Source organism: Enhydra lutris, unplaced genomic scaffold (genome assembly GCF_002288905.1).
Source record: "Enhydra lutris kenyoni isolate GAN:26980312 unplaced genomic scaffold, ASM228890v2 scaffoldscaffold27, whole genome shotgun sequence".
Taxonomy (NCBI): domain Eukaryota; kingdom Metazoa; phylum Chordata; class Mammalia; order Carnivora; family Mustelidae; genus Enhydra; species Enhydra lutris.
In genome coordinates this window covers 11,913,240-11,925,964 of record NW_019154111.1, presented here as the reverse complement: position 1 = coordinate 11,925,964, position 12,725 = coordinate 11,913,240, and positions in this window count along the sequence as shown.

The window sequence follows — 12,725 nt, the reverse complement described above, 5'->3', positions numbered from 1 at the left end:
GTTCTCAGGACAGAGAAGGAAGCCACTGCCAGTGCTCTAACCCTCAAAGCGGAAGACTAAGTGAAGGCCTCACACATGTGCACACACGCGAGCCAGGGGCGAAGAATTAGCTGGAGCGCCCAGGACAAGGAGGAGGAGGGTGGGAAGGAGGAGGAGGAGAGGGCCAGGCAGAGGAAACAGGGTACGCACAAGCTCGGAACTATGGAGGTACTATGAAGGGAAGCAGCGGCAAGGCGCTGGCTGAGCTCAGGAAACAGGCCGGGAGAGGAGTGTGAATCATGAAGGATGGAGAAGGAACGAGGTTGCACACGTGCTGCAGAAAGAGAACTGGTGGAAACAGAAACGGGACTGACGGTGGGAGGTGGGACAGGAACGCCACCGAGGCGGCTCAAGGATGGATTTTATTTTATTTTTTTAAAAGATTTTATTTATTTGTCAGAGAGAGAGCACAAGCAGGTGGAGTGGCAGGCAGAGGCCGAGAGAGAAGCAGGCTCCCTTGTTGGACAAGGAGCCTGATGCGGGACTCGATCCCAGGACCCTGGGATCATGACCTGAGCCGAAAGGCAGTGGCTTCACTGACTGAGCCACCCAGGTGTCCCAAGGATGGATTTTATATTATTTATTTATTTATTCATTTTATTTGACAGACAGAGATCACAAGTAGGCAGAGAGGCAGGCAGAGAGAGGGAGGAGGAAGCAGGCTCCCCGCTGAGCAGAGAGCCCGACTCAAGGCTCGATCCCAGGACCCTGGGACCATGACCTGAGCCAAAGGCAGAGGCTTTAACCCACTGAGCCACCCAGGTGCCCCCCAAGGATGGATTTTAAAGAGTGGAGGGAGAACAGCCACAGGACTTGGTGAGGAAGGTGTCATGGGGCAGCAGGGTAAGGGAGCGAGACCCATCCTACAAGTCTGTGGTGTCTAGCCTTAACCACGGGGTACAGCAGGGAGGGCGCAGAGAGAGAACGGGCATGGCTTTGACATATTAAATTGAGCCAGGTTTAGAATAGCAGGTAGAACTATCTAGGAGCCCCCGAAAACATGGCAATGGAGAGTTCTGGAAAACTGTCTGTAGCTAGAGCTCTGGTTCGGGGGAAATCAGTACCTTGTGGTATCTCTGGAAAGAGGAGCACGAGCAAGTATAGTCAGGGAGGAGAGAGCCGTGGAGGAAAGCAACAGAGAGGGTTTGGGGGAAACAGTAACCACAGGACAGCAAAAGAACAAGGGACATGACCTCATTTCATGTGGGTGGTAGAAAGTTTTGGTTGCCAATTCCAAGTGCTTTCCCAGACAAAGAAGGAGGTCAACAGGAGAAGTAGGAGTGAGAAGGGTGGGAAGGTAGAGAGGGCTGAGCTTTGTTGAGCCACGTAAGGAGATCACTTGTTAGGCCACGTAGCTCTTCCAGAAAAGTCAGAGTGTAAGTACGAGTCCTGGCATTCCACCAGGTGGCCCCCGCCCAGGTCTCTGGGATGCTGCGTGGAGACACGGAGTGGCAGCAGCAGGCTGACCCTGGGCGAGACGATCAGCACCTGTGGCCACAAGCAGGAGGGATGACCCCTGGGAGCTCATTCTGAAGCCTTTTCTCCCCGCCTTGCTTGGTTCTAGAAACCCAGTGCTGTTTTTTTTTTTTTTTTTTTTTTTAACCTCACCACTTCCCTTCCATGGTAAGAAGGTATAATTTAGGAAAATAGTTCGAATACCACCTCTGGCTTCCTTTACCTTGTTTTCTGATGGAACTGAGCTGTGTTCACTTAGTTCTGTCCTAGACACAGAAACCTGGTTATCTGTACCATTTTTCCTCACATGCCTCATTAGACTGAACTTGTAGCCGGCTTGAGCCTGGCACTGTCTTTTACGAAGGTGACCTGGTTAACCAAGGAATGAGCTCACCGCCAGGCAGGAGAGGGTTCATAGATGAGGTCACACACACGTGTCCCACGGGGAACAAAATTTACTCCCTCACTGTGCCTTTGTTTTGTTTTGTTTTGCTTTTCCTTGCTGCTCCTTTTCAAATGACCTGAGGCAGTCTTTGATTTTATCCATTTTTTTCTAGGTATCTAGCATCCAAACAAAAGTCTTCAGAAATTCTGTGGAGTTTCTCTAAAATATAACGATGGGCATCTGCTAACAGTTAACCAGTTCTCAGCATTATAACTAGCACGCAATTCAGGGCAGTGAGAGTTAACTTAAAAACCAAAGCACTATTTCGTTATTTCTGCTCCATATTTCCACTCTCTTGGTTATTATTCGTGGCCTCAAAGGTCATCGATACATTTTCTCTCCTTTCATCGGCTGCACGGTGCTCTTCCCCAATCATTATAACCGATTTCAGATGGTGCTAGAAAATTATATTGACTCTGAACACCAAAAGAAATCAGTCATCCTCTAAGGGGGTCACAGGAGGACGAGAGGGTCAGGAGAGACCAAGGAGGGATAAATTCACCATACGTCTGTCCTTTAACCCTCAGACGATGGAGTCTGTCCTGCAGAAGGGCTACACAAAACGAGCATTAAGAATAAAGATGTCCGTATACCGAGCTTTGTTAAATATGACACCACGGCCGGGAGGGTGAGCAGCGTGTCCGCGGCATCAGGCCGACTCCCGTGGCTGTCTGGGCTCTGCTTTCAGGCACTCTGGGGCTGTCCCATTCATTCCCTTCACCACAGGCAGTGCAGCTGGTCTCCCCCAAGAACACTGATTTCAAATGGTGCTAGACAATCACTATTTAAATCTAAACCACCATGTGAAACCAGCTTCCTGAAGAAGTTTTGCCATCTATTTCTTCTTTACAATGAGCTCTTATAACGGGCTCCAGACAACCTAGAAAGGAAAACGCTGAAACATGGCTGTGGCTATGTCACTCTGTGGTCTGAACGGAGCTTCCCTGAATCACGTGGGCATATACTGTTGTCACCAAATCTGCGGCTGGGTGGTGGTGGTGGGGGACACACACCTGTGGTTCTTTATGCTTGATCTGCCCAGACACAGGCTCCGTTTTGTCACCCACAGGCAAGGGCACAAGTCAACCCTTTTACTTCCTGATGGGAAGCAGCAGAGCTCTTCCAGGTGCAGGATCTCGAAGATGTGGTGCTGATGAACCTGATCATGTACATGGAGAAGACACACCGTAAGCGGGTGCTCTGGGAGAAACTGGAGAAAACCCTTTCTTAAGACTGACTTTCTCTTTGGAATAGTTTTGTTTGATTCAAAGGTTTACTCTGATTTTAGGGTCCAAGGAGGACAAAAGACTAGCTCAGAGGTAAAGTCACAGGCTGACACTAATGAGATCCTAAGGTTGTTTTCCAGATTAGAATTCCTTTGACCGCATCTATGAGTTAAAGATTTGTGTTAGCTTTACATACGAGTCTCCTCCTCTACAATCCAAAAGTCAGGCCTTGACCTCTCAATTTTTCTTGGCAAGTTATTTTTTGCCAGTTTTCTCCTTCCCATTATGATTCCCAGTGTCCTTTTATTAGGAAGACTGTTGTCATCCCCCTTAGTGTTCTGAACCCAAGAAGATACTTCGTGCATCCAGGCCACAGGCCATCTAAGAGGAAAGGCATTTTTTTTTTAATTGTTATGAAAAACTTCAGACATGCATTACATTAAAAATGACACACCACCTCAACTCAACCACTATTCATTTTCGCCATTTTTGCTTTAGCTCTGCTACGTGTATGTAAGAAATATGCATCTTTCTTTGCTGGACTATTTGAAAGCAAGTTGACAACCATCCCAACACTCTGCTCCTAACTTGAACAGGTCTAAAAACACGAGGTCATTCTTCTACACAATTATAATACCTTTACCATAACTAAGAAAATGAACAACTCTTGGTATCCTCTAATAGCCACGCCAAATGCAACTTTTCCCATCAGCCCAGCTCCCAACAGGGTTCACTCATTCGGTCTTTTCACCTAAAATGTTCCCCTCACTTTTCCTTGGTTTTACCACGATAGCATCACCTTGGGAAGATGGGTTCTAATCCTGGGCGCACCATTCACCGAGTCTGTCTGTTCTCTTGGCTTAAATAAATCCCCCAAATTTCCCAGCTTCCCCTCTTGACTTTCCTCATGCATCCTCCTGATTTATCATCTTCAAGGAGCATGAGAAGAACTAGCAGAAGCCGAGTCAGGAGAGGCAGGGGGCTTGGCTCAGGTCTGACGAACGTTCTTACCCCTGACTCTTCCTAGGAGATCCCAACGCAAACTCCTCCTCCTTTAAGGAAAAATATCCACCGAACAGGATGTTCAGGGCGCTCCTGGTCCCGGGCTGGTTTCCTGGTCCTCTGTAAGTAAGAGAATGAACACCATGGGCTTGCAAGGACATACAGCAAGGACATCACTGCGACGAAGCTGCCATAAACCATAAACCACTCACGGACCGTGAAGGAATGCGTCTACTCTGTGAAGCGACAGGCGGTTAGGCACCTGTTTCAACCGGAGAGTCAATTCAAGCATTTAAACTTTAAAAAGTACCGAGACAGAAGAACCCCTGCAACCCTTCAATAACTAGTTCATGAATTTTGTGACTCATTTAGATATCCACCGCCTCCCTCCGTGTGTGCTATGAGAATTCGTAGTATCAGACTGACGCGTGCAAGATTATTCTCACCGGTTCAAAAAACCCAAAATCTGAACAGAAAGGTCTGCTTATTTTTATTTTTAGTTTTTTACAAGTGACTAGTCACAGCTTTTCCCTACTACCAGTTAGAAGCATTTTTCAAGTGACTGACACTTCAGTTACGGGGACAATTTTTCCTGAAGCATGAATTTCTTCCTTTTGCTTATGTCTGATAAGATCATATATATCTCCCACCTCAAATGCACATCCCACCCATATATACACAGACATGTTTCATACATGACCGTCCGGTCTGGCTCCCTTAGCAGAAACAGATATGGTAGGTTTTCTGCATTCTACCTTACTCCGGCTTTTCAAAACCCTCAGCAGAAGAGCAAAGGGGGGTGTACTCTCTTGTGTCTATCTCGGTCTCTTCCTGGGAGTGGTCTGCCAAGGCGTTTCCAGCAGATGGACTTAGTAAGCACAGCCATTGAACACACTTCTCTGCAGGTTTTAAGCCCTTTGAGGAGAAACTGAGATACTGAGCTGGTAAGTCCAAAATGACTGAAAACAGGCCGAAACAGAGGTCTTGAGTTCAGGCCTCTGTTTTCACATCTTCTTCCAAAGCATGAGGTCAGTTTCTTAAAAATAAGTCTATGGGAGGAGACTGGCGACCCAAGGAACATGGGGGGGAAGGCTACACTGTTCACTAGTAGGAGATGAAAATGAGTTCATTGATGAAACCAACAGGGTCCCCTTCATTCTCCTTCCAGGACGTGCACAGGGAAAGGGGGGGGGGCAGCAACCGACTCCTGAACTTGGGTGAAGAAGTCTCTGCTTCCTTTGCTGAGTCTTTCAGAGACATTCAACGACCAGGAAGGACAGTGGTCCGTGAACATGGGCAGGCTTCCGTGCCTCCGTGTCCTCCAACCTCCGACAATCAACCGGATTGCTCTGTATTTTTAGGCCAGGATGTGGGAAGGGCTGAGTTTCTGTAACTCGGGGCATTTCTATTTTTAACCATCAACCATTTTAAGGTCCTGTACCTTTTGAAAGGAGTGTTTTTTGGCCGGTTCTTTCTCGCACACACAGAACACACACCTAGAATTGTTCAACTCTGCACCTCCAGCCTGGACATAATCACCTTTCGAGGACAAAAAAAAAAAATCCTTCCTCGGCATCTCTGGGCCCACAGGCCCTGGGCATGGGTCTCCATCTCAACATCCAGTCTGTACTGGCAGACTTCATGCTGTTTTCAAGCAAGCTCGCCCGTTTGTAGTTTTCCTTCCAAATCTGATAGGAGACTTGGAGCCCGAAACCGTGAATCAAGAAACCACATGGCTGACTCCTGTGTGGCAGGAGCGGAACAGAGCAAAGCACATTGTTTTCACTGAAGCGCAATGCCAGTCCCCTCTTGCACGAGCAAGCCGGGTTAAGACAGCCTCCCTGGAGGTTTGAGGATTTCACAAAAAGACCGTATGTGCCCATGACACTTGTTTAAGAATGCGCCTTCAAAACGCTGCAGACCTCAGGACATGGCAGTCCTAACTGCAGCCCAGGCCAGGCTGGAAAGGCGAGCTGGGTCCCTCCGTTCTAAGGCACTCTCTGGCTGACTTGTGTGGTCTCAAAGAATACTTTGTTCTTGCAAGAAGCAGATGAACGAGCGCTGTGGGGATCTGGGTTGAAGTCCTGGCTGTGCTGGGTGCAGACTTTTCTGAGCCTTGGGATCCTGAGCTAGAGCATGGAGATACGCGGTCGTATGCTGGGGTGGTGGTAAGGGTTGGGGGGGATTTAGCACGTGGAGATGGTCGATTTTTAAAGCACTACAACCTTATCTGTCCTTTCATTAGATGGGTCAGAACTCTAGAGAGCCTTCTAAGGCAAAGGCTGGAATGACCTCAGAAGTAGACGGGAAGACATTCTGAGAAACAACGCGAGCTTCCATTCTGGGAATGCCCCCTCCATTCCAGGCACCGTGCTTCATGCTTCCTGTGCATTTTCTCAACACTCGCAACCACCACCGAACAGGGCTGGTGGTTACCTCCCTTTCCCAGGTGAGGAAATAAGAGATTTAGAGAGGGTACGTGACTTGCTGCTTTTGGTGACAAAGCTTACGAATAGCAAATCCAAACTCCAATCCGCCCGATTCCAAGCCCAGGCTTGTAGCTACCATTTCTTCCCTACCCAGTGCTTTACAGGCCCTGTCCCAGCTCATCTTCCACGGCTGCCTGGACCTCTGGGCACACACGAGCTCCGAGCTCCAGGGTTTCATCAATGAGCACATGAGCAAATCGGTAAAACCAGCGTGGGTTTTGATTAGCAGAAGCACCACCAAAACAGCCCACCAAACAGGAGGAGAAAACCTAGAAATGGGCAGGACCTGGCTAGCACTGAAGGACTGTGTCAGGACTAAAATACCGGCTCCAGACTACAGCCCAGCCGCTTCTCCTTCGGCAGTTCCCGTTTCTGCAGGGCAGTGGGGCGGGAGGGGCCATGTGGGCTTCTGGATCAGGTGTCAAGCTCTGCAGCTAGCTAGCTCCGGGAACCGCCTTGGCTGAGTTATTTTGACCCTGGGCCTCAGTCTCCTCACCTGTCGAATCAGGGTAACAGCAGCACCTGCTACACAAGGCTGTGAGAATGGAGATACAGAAGGAAAAGCAACTTGAGTTAGAAAGAGCACACGGTAAACATTCAGTAAATGACGGCTATGAGTCTAGAAGTAAGAAATCACATTTCCTCCGCACATCGTTAGCAGAGATGTGTCTAAGAGGTCTGCCACAGTTTGAAATGACAGGGCTCACAGATCCTGCCTGCATCTGTTTTGCTGTACATGGATGCATTCCAGAGTGGCTAACTACAAAGGTGTCTGGAGAATACTCAAATCTGGAAAAGATGCCCTGGGATGTCCAGATGGCATCTCCTGCTGAATTAACTGAAATGAGTATTTTTAGTATTTTCTAACTCCTTCTCCTGTTCCCATTCTCAGACCCAAATATGGGATCAATACCCTTGCTTTTAAGCAGGAGTTCATATTATAGATTCTTTCCAATAGTAAATCGGGAACTGAGTGTTTAAGAGAAAAGGTATAGAGATCAAACACTAATAACTGTTTAAAACAGTTTTACCGGGGAATCATCCAGGAACAAAATAAAACAGAACTCCCTTAAGGTTGATTTACGAGCACAAGCCTCTACTTACACAGAGATGTGAACGCAATCTGCTGACAGATATTTTCCAGACTCAGAAATCCTCAGGAGGCATTTGTTCACGAAATCGGCACCTGGAATTTAAATGACAGCGTGAACCCTTAGGAAGTATCCCAGAGCAACAGAGGAAGTATAAGTCAGTTGTTTTCTCTTACTGCTTCACCAATGACCTCAAGAGATGAATTAAAAACAAACAAACAAACCAACAAAAACCTGAGAAATAAACAGCACCTTCTCTTTCCTGCTTAAGACATGGAGGTTGTGGGGAAGTTCCTGTGCCACGAGGGGCCTCCTGCTGCTGCTCTCTCTGTCCTGGGGGCTGCTGCTATGGAAACTGTCTGCAGCACATGAACCCCTGCGTTTCGCAGAATGTCAGGGTTTGCTCAGCAAGATGTCATACGGAATAATGTATGGTATAAGCCTCTCGTTCCAATCACGGGAGAAGGCATAAGAGCAGCCTGCCCAGAAGACAGTGAAGTTCCTATTTTAAAAGCAGACTCTGCACCCTCATGGGGCACAGCCCGGGCTCCTGACAGCCAGCAGAGGGCAGCACTAGCCTGTAGGTACCACCCCACGGCTCCAGAGGTGGGCGGAGGGCGATTTAGAACTGAAACCGCAAGACTTTCTCCCCTCCGTGGTCTGACTTCAAAGCAGGAACGCACCCTTCACCACGTCACAGGAAAGGAAGCCCATCAGAGGTCTTCCTTTCTGAAAGGCAATCATTTAAGGGCACTTTAGTCTTCTGACCGGGGACGAGCCGCAGCCAAGGGGTGGGGGTGGGGTGGGGAGTGCCTTTGTAAGAGCTCCCAGGAGGGATCTTCACGAGGGTCTTATATCCCAGACTGCGAGAGCCTGAGTGACTCAGCAGTGTGTGAAGAGTCCCACGTGTCAAGTTACCACCTACTGCAATGTCTAAGTTAATGATTACACGGCCACAGAGGACCTTACACACAGCTGAGGCCACAGAGCACGCCATGTGTATCGGTGGACGGGGTGATACAGCCTAGCAGAGCTGACTGACTGTGGTTCCCAGGTGTGCTCTTTAAGCCGAATTCTCCCGAACACGTTCTCTAAGTTACTGCCTGAACACTTGAAGACGCCAGCAAAACTGGGACCTATTACACTGGGAGCATTCTTGAGAGTTGGGACTGAAATTCAAGGAGGTCTTGACAACAGGAATGGTCAAGAGAAGCCGCAGTTATATTCAATACTGTCTTGGAAGAGAAAAACGCATCTAAAAAATTCAACTAGAGAAGTACAGACGAGAAGGAAGGTCTGTCAGGGTAAACATAAAATTCAAACCAATGTGGACTATTCGATCACACATGATTGTGAAATATTTACACACGGTCATAAAATAATAGCATGTTTCCACAACTGTCTGAGCACCAAAATGAGGACAGGACCCCAAGTCGGAGAGGAACTCTTGCCCTTTTCAACAGTAAGGGAGATGTGGGCCATACTGTGTGGAATGCCAGGCTGATGTTTTCTGGAGCTTTTCAGTATTTGGAAAAGCACTGGGAATAGTTCATTCAAGCTGCTGAGAAGTCCTCCTTTAATTGACCTTGTCTTATAAATGCACATGATAAGGCCTGATTCTGAGCATGCTGTTCCCACCCCTGCCAAGGCTCCTCCATGAGCACTCACCTGCAGCCCCCTTGGGTTCATATGTCTGTGCACTATTTATAGACAGGAAGACCAGAGCACAAGAAGGTATGGTTAAGAACACTGTAGGAGTTAGTGATAAGGTTTCTCAATTATGAGGATAGGAGTCTGACAAATGCATTTTCAGCTTCCCACTAGCATCCCTGCCTCCCCTGATAAGCACTGGGAATCTGTGCCTTCCACAGTGGCTCTTGGTGGTTCTGATCTAAGTGTAGGGCTGAGGCCTGGAGCAAACCTATCCCCGGAGCTGAGAGCGGCAGCCAACGCGTGTGCTTCCCCACTGGGATTCCTGCAGCTTTCTTGAAAGGGTGAAGTCAAGGGTCAAGCTGCTCTCTCAACAGGACAGCCTTGATCCCGGAGACAGCCCGAACCTTTAAGGTCTTAGAAGCAGATCTCTATCAATCCCTGATTAGAACAAAATCTACCAATAAATATCTTTTCCTCTGCCTTTCCTCACCAGCCTGAGTTAAAATGCTTACATGTTATTTATTTATTACTTTTTAATTTTTTTTTTTAAAGATTTTATTTATTTGACAGACAGATCACAAGTAGGCAGAGAGGCAGGCAGAGAGAGAGGGGGAAGCAGGCTCCCCACAGAGCAGAGAGCCCGATGCGGGGCTCGATCCCAGGAATCTGGGACCATGACCTGAGCCGAAGGCAGAGGCTCTAACCCACTGAGCCACCCAGGCGCCCCTTACTTTTTAATTTTTAAATTAAATTTTATTTCATCATTATTTTTTAAAGCGACAGAAGTTTACTAAGTGAAGATACAGAAAAAGCTCTCAAGAGTGACAGGGGTCCCGACAGAGTTGCCCTAATTTTTGAAAGTTTTTAAAATTTAAATTCAGTTAATTGACATATACTACATTATTGGTTTCAGAAGTAGAGGTCAGTGACTCATCAGTCTTATATAACACCCAGTGCTCATAACATCATGTGCCCTCCTTAATGTCCATCACCCAGTTACCCCATCCCCCACCCCCTCCGGCTGTCTTTTTAATGTCAAGTGCAATGAGGCGACTGCCCATTTAATGGCACATTTAAACTGGAAGTAAGAGGCAAGCAGCATAAGGCTGGGGACTAGAAAGACCTGGATTCAAGTTCTTCCTCGGTCTCCTATTACACGCTTAGACAAGCCATTTACCCCCTTCTGAGCTTTGGTTTCTTCATATTTGAAGTGGAAATCACAACGTTAATTCTCAGAGTTGTGAAAATGTAACTAACTCAAACCGCAAGGTACGCAGATCTTCAATAAATGTGAACCCCGCTCTCCCATCAAGCGGATACACGTCTAACGTTCTGCGTACATGTCCAAAGTGTGTTACATTTGGTGTGGAAGACTAACCTAACGTTGGCTTCAGTACACAGAGGCTGTGGGTCTGGGGGGCTTCTCTCAGGGCAAAGGGTAGTGTACAAACCAAGGATGGGCCAACAGGAAAAGACACACAATTGGAAGTGGGACGAGGATACGGCAATATTTCTAGTCACCTATTCCCGCACCACTGACTGGTGGAGTTCACCGTGTCCCAGGAGCTGTATGAGGCTCAGAGGGTATGTGTCCAAACAAGGCAGATGAGTCAGGTGTAAGTAAACACGTAGAGAGATGAGGACAGAGCATAACAGGACTCCAAAGGGAAATGGCGTGCGACAGGGCAAACACAGGAGGCTCCACTATGGGGGTGGGGCGTCCTACTGGGACAGTTGCATCCTTCACAGAGGGACGGGCCAACAGCGATGCGGCAGGCCAGGAGTTCCTGCTCAACACTATCAATAGAGACAGATCTGTTAAGATCCATCGACTGCCATTCCCTGATGGCCTCCTGAGAGCCCAAGAGCTGTAACAGACACACTTGAAAAATACACAAGTAAATGACGGGACTACTCTCACGTGAGACCTTTAGCTGTGGAAAGGAGTCTAATGTATGCCACAGCGCTGAAGCATGTGACAGAGACAAGGGTCACTTAGGATTAGATGAGCCTGAGACAGGAGGACTAGTCCAGGGGCTTCAAAGAGGAAAGGGGCCTCACCTGGGCTCTGCAGGGTGGTCTGAGCCGGTGAAAGAAGGAGAGGGCTCCAGGGAGGGGATGGTACATTGTGTTAAATGCAGCAAGGAGAGGAAAATGGGTGAGAACGGGGAAGCCGCTGCCATGTGGAAGGGGGACCTTCGGGGAGCGAGACTGCAGAGGGCTTGTGAGAACAGTGGATTGCAGGAGGAGAGAGACGGTGCACCCACGGTGAGAATCTGGGGATCAGGGATGGCACAAGATGAGAAAAAAGGTGAAATGTAGATGAGCAGGAGACACAGATGTCTGCTAAGACCCAGCAAGTGGGAAGCACTGGAGACACAAAGGGAAGACAGGGTAGCAGTCCTCCGGGAGCTGCTGGGCTAGCAGGGGTATGGACAAGTCAACAGGCAGGATCAAGACAACAGGAAAGGTATTAGGAGACAGGAAACTGCGGGGGCTGTGAGAGCCACAGGAGAGGCACCAGACTCTGGGGTCAGGAGGAGCCTTCCCGAGGGCCTCCCATTCTGTGTCTCACAGAGGAATGGGCAAGATGAGATGGGGGTGGTCATTTCCCATGGGTTTCCTAGAGGGGCTTGGGGGCCCCTTTCTCAGGATGCCTCGACAAAATGCAGTTTGGGCTGGGGAGAGAACAGACTGAATGCTACCCTATAAAATGCCCTCAGTGGGAAAGGAGTCCCACTCCCTGACCTCAAGCCTCTAGGAGGCCAGGAGGAGAGGACCATGTCCCTGGATGCTGAACTACACTCACGCCAGGGTGAAGCACACATGAGCTTAGCCGTTTCCACAAGCCTGCGAGTGCCAGGGCCATTGACTAGGACTGCCCGAGAACCACCGCAGGAGAGGAGGCCTCTCACACCCTTGCCCCTGTCCCCACCGCCTCCCACAAGAAGACCCTGAACCCAGCACCGCCCCAAGGAAGAACCAGCAAGGGCGGGTGAAGGGGCACACTCATCCAAAACGAACACAAGTGTCTTAAGAAAAAAACAATGCAAGCTGCTTGCTATTCCATCTTTCCCAGCTTCCGGAGAAATTTTCTGTTAGGAACGTTTTACCCACGGCTTAAATTTCAAACACTTGCTAGATGATAATTTTTTTAAAGTACATGCAAATATAATGAAACCAGAAAAAAAAAAATCCAAGATGGATTTAAGTCAAAGCACTGCCCGTGCGCCGGTCCGTCACTCACGCCTGCACTGCACGGAACCGGCCCCAGATCCCCGCACCAGGGGTCCCCGGGGCAGGCCATGTGGACACAAGGTACCCC